At 41.5% G+C, this 13,329-nt stretch overlaps 1 pseudogene; it reads left to right on the forward strand.

The window, feature by feature from the left end:
* The first annotated feature begins 911 nt into the window (after positions 1-911).
* On the forward strand, positions 912-3,656 carry LOC105878184 (thyroid receptor-interacting protein 11 pseudogene; annotated as a pseudogene).
* Positions 3,657-13,329: the final 9,673 nt, after the last annotated feature.

A 13,329-nucleotide genomic window follows, 5' to 3' on the forward strand; every position in this document is an offset into this window, starting at 1 on the left:
GCTGCTGCTCCGAGACCTGGAGGTGCCACTGCATGGACAGCTCAGAGGTCGGTGTGGGAGGACCTTCGGTGTCAACCCGACAGATCTGGTCTTTGGATAATAGGGAAGCTCTGAAAGCTTTGAGTGAGGGAATAACATGATGGAAACTGTATTTTAAGAACAAAACCCTCCACCTTATGCTGTATTTGCTTTGATGTATCAATTTTTTTTTGTTTTTGATACTTTATTTTATAAGTATTTTTTCTAGAGTATTTGGTAGAATACAGCAGAATTAAATTGCAGTAAGTTCAGTTCAGATATCCTAAGGTTTTGTTTTTTTTTGCTGTCATTAATGTTTTTAATGGACACTTAATAACTGCACATATGGATGGGGTACAGTGTGATATGTGGATTCATGTATACACTGTCTAATGAGCAAATCAGTGTTATTAGCATGTCCATCCCCTCCAATATCATTCTCTGTGTTAGGACCATTTCAAAATCCTGCCTTCTGACTCTTTCAAAACATACAGGACACTCAATCTTGGTCACCTACAGCGCTACGGGACACCGCGCTCCCAGGCGGAGCCCGCCATTGGTGGGAGCCCCGCCCCGCCCGCGTTGCCTAGGAACCCGCTTTGTGTCGTCACTTCCTGAGCGACTCAGGCTCGCGCAGGCGCGCTTAGAGGACACTTGGCGGGACAGTCCCGCAGCGACGACGCTTCTCTCGGAGGGAGCGACCCGGCGGCTCTCCACACCCGCAGCGGCGTTGTCCCGGCTTGGGCCTCGGCGGCCTGGGCCGGTCTCCGGCCCGTGCGGGGCGGCCTGGCTCCCCTCCCGCCAAGTTTCGAACCTTATAAAGGACGCGCTGAGGGCGGCAGGGAGGACGGCCGGGAATCGCCTCCCTCCAGGAGAAAGGACGCCGAAGCCGTCGCGCCGTCTTGAGGTCGGAGAAGGGAAGGCCGGGGAGGCTCCGCCCTGATGTGGAAGAGGAGCGGGAAGCACCACAGCGTCAAATGAAGCGGCCATCCGCAAGTTACCGACGTCCACCGGGACGGGAAGAGGGAGAAGCCCGCGCCTCCGAGCCAGGCGGGCTGCGCCCAGGGGCCGCTGCTGAAACTGCGTCGGCCGCGCGGCCCCGGGCGGGAGCTGGAGCTGCAGCGGCAGCCACTGCGCCAGCCTCGCTGGGCTATGGGCTCGGTCATCCTGCTTCAGCTCTCCGTGACGATGGCATGGACTTCACCGACATAATTTCATCACAGCGAGCAATTGAAGAGCTTAAAAAACGAAACAAGCTCCAACGGGAGTTGCTCAGTGATCTACAATAGACGTTGATGAAGTTAGTAAACAGCACAGACTGGCAAAGTGGACAAAGTTCTAATGAGAAACCTCTCTATTGGAAATTTCCATACACCAAAAATCAGTGTAATGAAGTGCTACGACTGATGGGAGCATCCTGGGTGTCAGAGGGGAGGCAATGGAGCAGTTGTTTGGTGAAGATCGAGGCGGTGTTACCAGGTGGATGACCCGGTGGCTTGGAGGAGGGTCAAAAAGTGTTCCTGACACACCTTCGAGGCCAAATCAGGAATCTGTGCTTAATGGTTCTTTTTCAGAACTTTTTGCTAAATTTCTGGAAACAGAATCTCATCTATCTGTTCCACCACCAAAGCTTTCTGTCCAAGATATGAAACCCCTAGATTCACCAGGAAGTAGAAAACTAGATACAGACATGCTAGGAAGTTTTAAAGATACAACTGAATCCAGGTATGGGAGGAGAGCGTATGTACATTCATTCTTGGCTCCCTGCTCTCTGCAGCTTTGACTTTTAGTAACCTGGCTGGACTGGGACCTGGTGGCCCTGGCGTCTTCCTTTGAAACCCATCTCAGATGTTTGGCCATGTTTTCCAGACCCCTTTCTCTCACCAGATTCAAAAATCTAGTTGAAATAGATTAATGACTTGAATTTAAGACTGAAAACTCTAAAACTACTAGAAAAAAAGATTGGAAAATGCTCCAGGACCTTGGTTTGGGCAAAGACTATTTTCGGATAAGACCTCGAAAGCACAGGCAGGCAAAGCAAAACAGAGAAATGGGATTACATCAATGTAAGAAGCTTCTGCACAGCAAAGGAAGCAACCAACAATAAGAAGAGACAACCCACAGAATGAGCAAAAATATTTCCAAACTATACATCTGATTAGGGACTGATAACCAAAATATATAAGGAGTTCCAACAACTCAATAGCAAAATAATAATAATTCAATTAGAAATAGTCAAAATATCTGAATAGACATTTCTCAGAAGACATATAAATGGCCAACATGATATGAGAAAAAAAAATACTCAAGATTACTAATCATCAGAAAAATGCAAATCAAAACCACAGTGGGATACTTTCTGAGCAGCAGGTAAGGACCTGGTGGGTGGGGGTGAACATTTGGGAGGTGCCCAGGAAGGTGGGGACATGGAAGGGGTCATTGCTCTTGAGGGAGGCACCAGGGCCTCCTCTGGGGTCTCCAGCCTGCCTGCCCTGATGGTGCCACCTGCAGGTCTCATCCAGGCTCAGGGCTGACTCACATTCACACTGGTGGGGCAATGGAGGGATGGTTACAGCAATATGAATGCTAGTTGAATGCAAGGCTGTAACATGAAGTGAAAACAGAATATGGAATTTCTTCACATATTCCTATACATATATAAAAACCTATTTGTTACTGGTCAATTTGGGACTCCACAGTTGGGGGTAGAGGAAGGGAGGAGTCCCATATTTCTGGGATTGAGACTGAGTCATTCAAGAAGGAAATGCCTGGGAGGGAGCTGTGGGCAGGTACCTGTGTAGGGTTTGGGCAGGAGGATTCCCTGGACATCTCTGGGCCCCACAGTGGAGTCTCCTCCATGCCTGCACTCTCCCTAATGCAGAGCTAACACTTTGTGTGGCATGGCCCACCTGCCTGTCACCCAATGGCTCCCAGCAACTCCCCACCTCTTGGTCTATAAGTTCTTATGTAATTCTCACCTCTTAGTGGATTGGGATTAGTTAATGGATTCTACCCAAGAGGATATGGCAAAAGTGATGAGATGTCACTTCCAAGATTGAGTTATGAAAGTCTGTGATTTCTGTATTGCTCCCTCTCCTCTTTCCCTTTCTCTCTCTCTGTCTCTCTCCCCACCCCTCACTGCAGGAAAGTTGAGGTATTATTAGTTGCCCTATGGAGAGACCCCGGCAGCAAAGAATCCATGAAAGGCCTGATCTACAGACAGAAAAACACTGAGACCCTCAGTCAAAACTGAAACCTCCTGATTTCTGGTGAGTGAGCTGGGAGGAAGATCCTTTCCAGCCTCCCTCAGTTGAGATCACAGCCCCAGCCTCCCAAGAGGCCTTGAGGCAGAGATACGCAGCTGAGCCATGCCAGAATCCAAAAACACACAAACTTTCAGATAATTACAATGCTTGTTGTTATAGCTATAAGTTTCAGTATTGTTGTCACCAGCAACAATTATTGTTACATAGGAGAGTCTTCCAGGCTCTGGGGTGTGGCCCTGCCCTCCTCCTTCCCTTCCCTCCTCTCCGCCCAGGCTCCCTCCAGCCACACTGGATGCCTTTCTCACCTCCTCTGTGGCCAAATTCATTTATGCCGCCAAGTCTCTGAGGAATAGTCCATCCCTCTGAGTACACTGTTCCCAGACTTGTGAGGGGGCTGCCTCCTCTTGTCTTTCTGGTCACAGCACAAATGTCACCTCATTGAGGCTTTTCACACCTGCACGCCTAGTGGCCCCAGCTCTCTGTCCCAGGACCTGCTTTGTGTCACTAGAGCACTTGCTATTCTCTCCCTCACTCATTCGCTTTCATGAAGTTGTCCATCTGTCTCCCTGTCCAGACCACAAGCGTTTTCAGGACAGGGACCATGTTGGTTACTTTCATCATTGTGCAAAGGCCTAATGTGGCCCCTGCATAGGGTGACAACTTGGGGCACAGTTGCTTTGAGTAAATGAGGTGATCTTGGACCCCTTCTTACCTCTGAGCAGCTCACACTGTGGAGAAGAATGCTGGTAATGAAGGGTGCATGTTGAGTCCCAGGAAGGGGACACAGCAAATGAGCCTCCATGGTGCCAGCTCCAGTTGCTCCAGCAGAACACAGTAGGCACTGTCTGCCCCTGGTGTCCCCTCACAGTCACTGCAGCACCAGGATGGGGGGTAGAGTAAACAAGGCACACTTTTGTTTGTGTGTCCTTACACAAACAAAAAGGTAGTGTCTCTCTGTGAACACTGCAGGGAAAGTGAGTGCGACCTACAGGCTCCAGGATGTTGGGAACGACCTCAGAAACCTCCCCTTCTCCCTGCTTGCCTCCACTGTTCTGGGGTGTCCAGTTCACTCCCAAGGCCTCCTCAGCCCAGCCAGGGCAATGACTCAGGCCCCACCCACAAATGAGACCGCGAGGCTCTCACACAGATAGTCTCGTCCCTGGACCTCAGAGATGTGGTCAATGCCGTGCCACATCCAGCACTACCCGGGCACTTAGTTCTACAAACCCACAGGCTGCTGTCTGCTCTGAAGGATCTCCAGGGAGTAGAAAACGTTTTCCAAGGGCCTAGCAGCACAGGGGGTAACTGATGGAAAACTAAAGCCAACACATACTTCTTCAAGCCTGTGGGACCTTTGAGGTCATCCAGGCCAAGTGCCCACATTTACAGGGGAGGTATTTGAGGCTTTTTCTCACGCAGCCCCCTCCACATTAAGTAGGGGTCATCCTAGTTCCAGGTACCAAGAGCTGTAAACTCAAAACCCCAGAATCTGTCATCTTGAGGCTACCTTGGGGATAGCCTAGCCCAGGAAGACTCTGGGAACCTTCAAGACCCCACTGCCAGCATCTATTGTATATATATGTTTGCTAAAGGGATATCTTTCTTTTGTCACCAAGAACAGAGAGATGGCAATAAAAGAGCACATGGAAGAACACTGCAGACCTCTGGAAGGTCCCATTTTGGGGACGCCTTAGAACTGCAGGGTGTGCATATTCCAGTTCATATAACCAGAAAGAATTTCCTCTTAAATATGCATTGTGTAACTCTTCCCTCTAAATTTACTCCCTTTGCTCTTGATGAAACCAGCCAAATATGCTGTAGTTTATTTAGTCTAGTTTCAAAACAGACAGAAAGAGCTGCGTGGAAGAATGTTGATCTTGTGAGTTCAACCTGCCTGGGAGCTGGCTGGGGACAGGACAGGACCTACGTGCTGAATGCTGGCCCTGCTGTTCTGTTGTTTTTATTTTTGTTGTTATTGTTAAATATAAAATACTACGGAGGTACAGATGTTTTTATTACATGGATAGCTTGTATAGGGCCTAAGTCAAGGCTTTCAGTGTGCCTGTCACCAGCATAGTGTTTATTGTACCCAAAAGGTAAATTTTTATCCCACATCCCTCCTCCAAGACCTACCCCCTTTGTGGTTTCCAAGATCCTATATATGTCTCTGTGCCTGTGCATACTCATAATTTAGCTCCCACTTATTAGTGACAACATACGATGTTTGGTTTTCCATTTTTGAGATACTTCACATAGAATGTTGGTCTCCAGTTCCATCCAAGTTGCTGCAAAAGACATTATCTCATTCTTTTTTATGGCTGAGTAGTGCTCCATAGTGTGCATATTCACCACATTTCCTTTATTCACTCATGATTGCATGGGCACTTAACGTTGGTTCCACATCTTTGCAATTGTGAATTGTGCTGTGCTAAACATTTTAGTACAGATGTCTTTTTTTTTTTTTTTTAATAAAATGACTTCCTTTTGTTTGGGTAGTTCCCCACCAGTGGGATTGCTGGGTCAAATGGCAGGTCTACATTTAGGTCTTTGGGGAATCTCCACACTGTTTTCCATAGGGATTGTACTAGTTTGCGATCTCTCTGAAAGTGTATGGCGATCCTTTCTCTGTGTATCCATGCCAGTATGTACTGTTGTCTGACTCTTTAATAATGGCCATTCTGATAGGGGTCATATGGTATCTCATTGTAGTTTTAAGGAATGTGCAATAAGAAACTATAATGTAGGCAATGGAATTCCATTCCTTTGCATTTCCCTGATAATTAGTGATGTTGGGCATTTTTTTTAAAGTTTGTAGCCCAGTTCTCTATCTTCTTTTGGAAAACTTCTGTTCATGTCTTTTGCCCACTTTTGTTTTTATTTATTCAGGATATTATGGAGATACAAACATTTTGGTTACATGTCATGCATTTGCACTGCCCAAGCCAGGGCTACAAGCATGTCCCTCCCCCATACAGTGCTTTCCACTTCCATTAGTTGTTGGTTTACCCTTCACCCTAACCAACCGCACCCCATGAGTATTGCTACCATGTGAACACCTTAGTGTTGGTTAGTTAGTACCAGTTTGATGGTGAGTACATGTTTTCCCATCCTTGTGATACCTCACTTCAAAGGATGGGCTCAATCTCTATCCAGGATAATATAATATAGGTGCTAGATCAGTGTTGATTTTTGTAGTTGAATAGTATTCCATGATATACATATACTACATTTTATTAATACACTCATAGATCGATGGGCACTTGGGTTGCCTCCACATCCTTGCAACTGTGAATTGTGCTCCCATAAACATCTGAGTGCAGATGGCTTTATTATAGAATGTCTTTTCTTTACTTTGAATAGATGGCTAGTAGTGGGATTGCTGGATAAAATGGTATTTTTATTTTAGCTCTTTGAGGTATCTTCAAATTACTTTCCACAGGGGTTGTACTAATTTGTAGTCCCACCAGTGGTGTAAGAGTGTTCCTATCTCTCCACATCCTCGTCAGTATTTGTTGTTTTGAGCCTTTTGATGAGGGTTTCCTCACTTTTTGATGGGATTGAATAATATAACTTGATTCTATCATTGTTTGATCTTGCATTTCTGAAGTGAATTATTTGTGGTCTTTTTATATACCTATACATTAATTTTATGTTCAATTCATAATTTATGTTGGCTTTTTTCAATTTTTGGTATAATGTAAGTAATATCCACAGAAAAGGTTTCCATGGCCTTTCTTTTTTCCTGTTTAATAAAATAGGTTTCAAAGAGAAATACCTGAACCTTAAAATTATGGGGAAAGGATCATTTAAAACAATTGGAATTTTTGGGTAATGATTCTAGATACTTAAAATTTATTTTTTTAAAGTTTCTAATTATCTTTTTACTTCATATTTGGTAGCCAATACTTTATAAATATAACTTTTCCTCTCAGTTTTCTAATTTATTATTTATTACCATACAGTTGTTTATATTTGTCTGTATGGGTTTAAAAACTCCATCACCAGTTTTCATACTGTCAATTATTAATAATATTTGAGTGTGTCTTTTCACATTTTTCTTAACATGGCATTGGATCTGTAATTTTATTATTAATTTTATCCTTATTTATTATATTCCATGTAATAATTATTCTATATTTCATTGCCTACATTATAGTTTCCTATTGCACATTCCTTGCATTTAGCCTATGCTTACTGTTGTGAATTCCAGAGACTGACATCTAGCACACATATTGTCAGGCATCTCCTATTCTGGGAATTGAGTTTTCAGCTGTGTTATTTCACCTAAATACTCTTGAATCAAACACAGTAAGCAACTTGGATATGGAGATCTCCATTGTCTTTTAGTCTAAACAATATCAATATTTATTAGTAATATGGCTTACTATTAGTTTTAATATTTAAAAAACTTTAATATACTATTTAGAAAATATTATAACCTAAAGGGTGCCAAAGATAACCTCTTTGAGTAAAATATTTTATATTTGTTAAAATATTTCTTGAGTTCAAATTATTTAAATTGATCCAAATAGCTGAAAAATGTGGTATAAAGCCCAGGTTCAATTTTTGTCAATTAAGTCAATTTTGTTTATTGTATGGTTGGAATTTTTGAATAATTAATAAATTTCATCTGTGTTATCTAATGATAACCACAAAGAGTTGGTTTAATTTTTCACTTTGGTGAAAGAATTGCCAAGTTTATTTTATAATACTCTCAAAAATTCTGCCTTGACTATTTCAAACCAGCAGTTCTCACTCTATAAAAATGGGACCATGACCTTCGTGCCCAGAGGCGTTGTCCTCAGCTCCTCCATGGTCAGGTTCCACCACAGGTTCACTTTCCAAAATTCAGGAGGTGGGATACATCCAGTCTCTCTCTTCAGAACAGGCTAATTTAGATCATTGCTTGACACAAAATAGTTCACTCTCAAAGGTTTCTAGAAAGCAGTTTCTTTCTTGTATGAGTCTCCTATTTATTAGCCGTCAATTAAATTCTCACTAAGACCGATTAACAAGATTCTTGTGCCCACTTTGCCCCAACCAGGTTTTTCTGTACATTTTTACCTGAAAATATTAGAAAAAATATACTACTCTCCTTCCACAAAAAAATTTACATATTTCAAATGACTAACTTTCTTTTTGTGATTTGAGGTAAAATGACAAAACCTGGTCTTTGATATCATGCAGTGTCTGATACATTATTTCCCTCAAGCTCTGTCCTGGACCACTTGCTGTGGAGTTACTGCTTTTTCTTCCCACTTGTATGATAGGATAATACCCATTGTTGCCATTTTGTTAAGCCCTTATTATGCTTCTGTGCCCAGATAATTTCAGGGCATTTTAAATTAATTAGTTTAAAGTCACACACTCTTATAAGCTCCCTTATTCCCCAATTTGTTGAGGTCCAGTTTTAAAATAGTTCTTACCTTAAAGCTTTAGCACTGAAGTAATTAATGAAATGGAATTTATGAAAGCATTTTCAATATTCAATCTGTACCTACTGTTCTTGCCATGTGATAAGTCCTATGAGGGCAGGGTCTGGGTCTGGGGTTCACACACTCTCTCCTATGTGAGTGATCATAGTGGTGGTTAAACCTCTGCAAGAAAAAAATAAATGACTGCACAGTGCATAGTGAATCATGACCAACCACCTAAAATTTAGAGGCATCGCATTAGTTTAGAGAATTTTCTATTTCTTCGACAGCAGGCAGAGTGGATTTTGGGTATCCTGGGGTCACGGCCCATGAGAATGAAGGGGCTGACTGTAGGAAAACAAGCAGCCATTAGTGCAGTGGTGTTCACCAGACACAAAGCTGGATTAGGAAAACTACTCAACAGAAATGTAAAGACAGAGGAGAGGGTGTAAAATGACACAAAGGTGCTCACTAGGATAAGGATGCTTTGGGTGACTCTGGACTCAGGGGAGGATCTGGGGGAGAGGTTGGTGCTATGAATGTGTTGCACCTGCTGCTTGTGCCTGCGCAGGATGCAAACCATGGAGCCACTGGCCCAGGTCATGAGTCCCAAACACAAAACATCATAGGATGATAACAATATAACAGGTAGGAATATAAAAATGATGCTGTGCATATATATAACAGAACAGTATCCCAAATCCTTTTCCTTTGTGTTGTTTTTCCTATTCTGGTGGCCAGTCATAATCTGAAGCATAATGGTATTTACCAGTAGGCTCAGGATCCAGCACAGGATACTGAGAGGCCTAATGTATTGAGGAGCTTGTAGTTTCAGCTCTGCCCACCTGGAGCCTGTGGGGCTGATGGTGATGGCCTGGAAGACACTCAAGAGACAGGTGGTGCCAAGGCACACACCCCTGCCCACTCTGTGAACATAGAAAAGAAGTTTGCACTCAACATCATTCAGGAAAAGTGTCCTCCCAAAAGCAGCCACTGTCTGTGGGACTCCTTTGGAGAGTATGACCAAGGAGTTGGCTATAGTCAGCTGCTTGAGAACCAAATCTGTGGACCTTAATGTGCAGCTGGTGCAATAAAGAAAACAGTAATGATAAAGAAGAAAAAAATTCCCCAGGAGTCCAACTGTGGTCTGCAATAAAAAGATCATTCCTATTGCCACATCCTCGGAGGCCATTTGTCATTTTCTGGTGACTGATAATCCCGTTCAGAGTGAGGGACTCCTGCATAGAAACATGAGGTCTGTTTTGTTAACAACTAAAACTCACTATTGAACACTTACCATTATTTTCAACTAATAACTTTCTTAATTCTGTTTTCCTTTCAGTAAGAGTTTTGCTATTGTATGAAATTATAATTCTATATATTCTACCTATCTAATCTAGAAAATCTCCCCACTATAAGAGCACTATATGAGTGTGTTACATACATCTTTTGCAACTCTTGCAGTGCTCTATTATTCCCATTGTACAGGGGAGAAGATCTTAGGCATGGGAAGGCTAAATGGCATTTCTCTAGTAAACTCCTTGTTGAGAGGAGTGTCAGAAGTTGACAGTTTACTTAATCACTGTGCTGTCTCAAATCAGACATGTATACATTTTTTTCAATCATCCACGATTTTCTTCATATTTTTGCTTTTCCTATTATTTTTAAAAGAATTATCATGTGCCCTTTTCCCCCAGTTTTGATTGTGATAATTTTCTATTGAAATACATTTATTTATTTCATAGGCTTATATAATCTATTGTATTTCAGAGATCCAAGTAGAATATAAGTGCACTGATTTTCCTACATAATCTTACAACGATAATCATACAAGATTCAGTGGAATTTGTTGAATGTACAAATGATTCCATGTTGGTTTTAAAAGAGGAGACTCTTTAAGAAGGGGCACAGATGGGAATGGTTGTGTGCTGAGCAAGGGGACATGAGACTAAGAAGGAGATACAGAATTTCAGAGGACAAGCTATTAATAAATTACCTATAATGTGTACATAAAATTAGTATTTGTTTATGCAAAGGTATGAAATAACATTGCTTAAATGTCAGAATGGTTAAATATATTAAAACATAAGTGCATTATGTAAAAGGAAAATTGGAGCTAGGAAAAATTATTCTCTTAATCAATTTAAATAGTAGCAGCCTGATTATTAAGCCTGGGAATTTCATTGGAAATTTTTTGAACAACAGAAAATATCATAAACAATTCAGTTCTTTAAAAAACTGAAATCATAATTTTTTAAAAAACAAAAAGCTAAGGTAAGGTACCTACCTTTCCCGTTGACTTCGTGAAGAAAAACAGTCATATGCCACAATGATGGACAACATGTGTTCTCTGTCACCACAAAGTTACGGTCTCCATTAGGAATATTAATATCCCTAGAATTGGCAAAACCCCATATTTACTATTTCTAGACAGAATAAAGTAATTGAATCAGCCATATCTTATCCATTATCACAGCCATGAAGGCATTGTAGAAACACCTCTATCCTTCCTAGAAATGGTGTCCCTGACTCCTATAGGGAATGTAGAGCATCTGGGAAATTAATTCTGAAATTATACTAGAAAACCTCAAAAAATCCAGGAATCTATGCCTTTATCAAAATCAACAATGATGAACAATGAGGATTACATTAAATTAAATTAGAAACAGTTAGGGACTGGTCTATGGTTTTGACCTGTATCCTTTCCATAAGTTCAACCCATAACTCAGTCATTTCCTCCTCTTTGCATGAATCTTGTACTGGCTCAGTTTCCAGCCTTAAAGAATCCCTTTTTCAGACTAGAACACTTACCCCAGCTCCTAATACACTCACTTCCCTCGCAGACTATGCCTCACAGACCAAAATATAAAATACTCCCCTGAGTTTCTTCCAGTGCTGATGGGCTCAGGCGTCACAATCAGGTCAGCACAGCCAGTGAGTGTGTGGGAGGGGGCAGGCAGGTCTGAGAGATATGCTTTGTGATCCTGTGACCTCACCTCCCCACAGGGCTGCAATTATCATTTCACCTCTAGTAATGGTGACACTGCACAATGGGGAGCTAATCATATTTTGAAAAACTTTGTCCCAGTTGCCCGGTTCCAAAAACAATGATGCCTTTCTAGTGAGCATCTCTGGGGAGATGAGTGTGTTTGGGAAAGGCCCTTCATTTCCATTTCCATGATCCCTGAGGCAGACGGGCTCCCCTGGAGAAATGACAAATGATGAGGTCTGAGACATGAGAGGCTGACAGCAAAGCACATGTGTCTTCCTGGATTCTGTGCTTCCCTGAGATGTTCCCATGGGGAAAATCTATTTTTACATTAATCCTCAAGATTCTAAGCTAGATGTTATTATTTAATTATGGCTAGAGAAATGGAATCATACAAAAAATTTGAGAAGGATTTGTCAACAGGTTACAGTGCAAACAATGTGTTGTACTATAGCAACTTCTTTGCACTGTGAGAACTTGAAATAAAATATTGATATGAAAAATAGGGACAAATTTGTGCAAATCAATGCAAATTAACATGAATATGTAGATGATATATTCTGGTAATGTATACTTTTTCAGCATTTACTCCCATGGGGATAGGGATTCTAAACTGTTTAATATTATAGAATAAAAAGACACTTTTATCAAAGATTCCCTCATGTGCTTAACCCCAAAAATTGATGTAATCCATGGAGAACTTCTGTTAATGAACTAATTGATAAAATGATGCTACCAAACTATTTAAGAGATTTAAAGTTTTCAAATCTTCCGAATAGTTTTTAGGATGTGTGCACAAGGGTAATGTGGGAAGTTTGCCTGAATTGACCCATACAGGATATTACAGACATATGGGAAATGTGAATGTAGATTTGAAGACTTTATGTTCACATGAATATGCGCAAAGATGTTTATGGTAGTTTTGTTCACAATTCCAAACTTAGAAGCAGCAAATACGTCCTTCAGTAGATAAATGAATAAACTATGGTACTTAAGGTATGAAATACTATTCACATTTAAAAGATAGAAGCTTACCAAGCCATGAAAAGACAGGGATGAAACTGAAGTGCATAGTAATAAGTTAAAGAAACCAATCTGAAAAGGCTATATTCTGTATGATTCCAGCCATTTGACATTCTGTAGAAGAGAAAATTGTGAAGACAGTAAGACACTCAGTGGCCAGAGATTTATGGGGAGTGAGAGATACATAGTCATAGAACATTTTTAGGGCCCTAAACTACTCTCTCTGACTCTGTAATGGTAGACACATGGCCTCACTCATTTGTCCAGACCTTTAGAATGTACAACTGCAAACATCAATGCTATGTCTACTGTTGACTTTAGGTGACAATGATGTATCAATTTAGAATCATCAGTTGTAACAAATGCGCCACTCTGACAGGAAATGTCGCTAATGGGGGAGCATGTGTGGGAGTGTCAACCTAAATGACAAACAGAGATAGGATCTCCAAAAGAAAAGATATTTATTTGAAAATAAAGCCTTGCAATGGGAATATGTGTGTCATAGTAAACTATGTGCATATTCAGAGAGGTAAAAAATGACAAGTATTTTTAAAGAAAAAATGAGGAGGATTACACAATTGTTTTAAAATTATATCTTCGGGTTCAAGGACCAATAACA

Source organism: Microcebus murinus, chromosome 24 (assembly GCF_040939455.1).
Source record: "Microcebus murinus isolate Inina chromosome 24, M.murinus_Inina_mat1.0, whole genome shotgun sequence".
In the NCBI taxonomy this organism is placed as follows: domain Eukaryota; kingdom Metazoa; phylum Chordata; class Mammalia; order Primates; family Cheirogaleidae; genus Microcebus; species Microcebus murinus.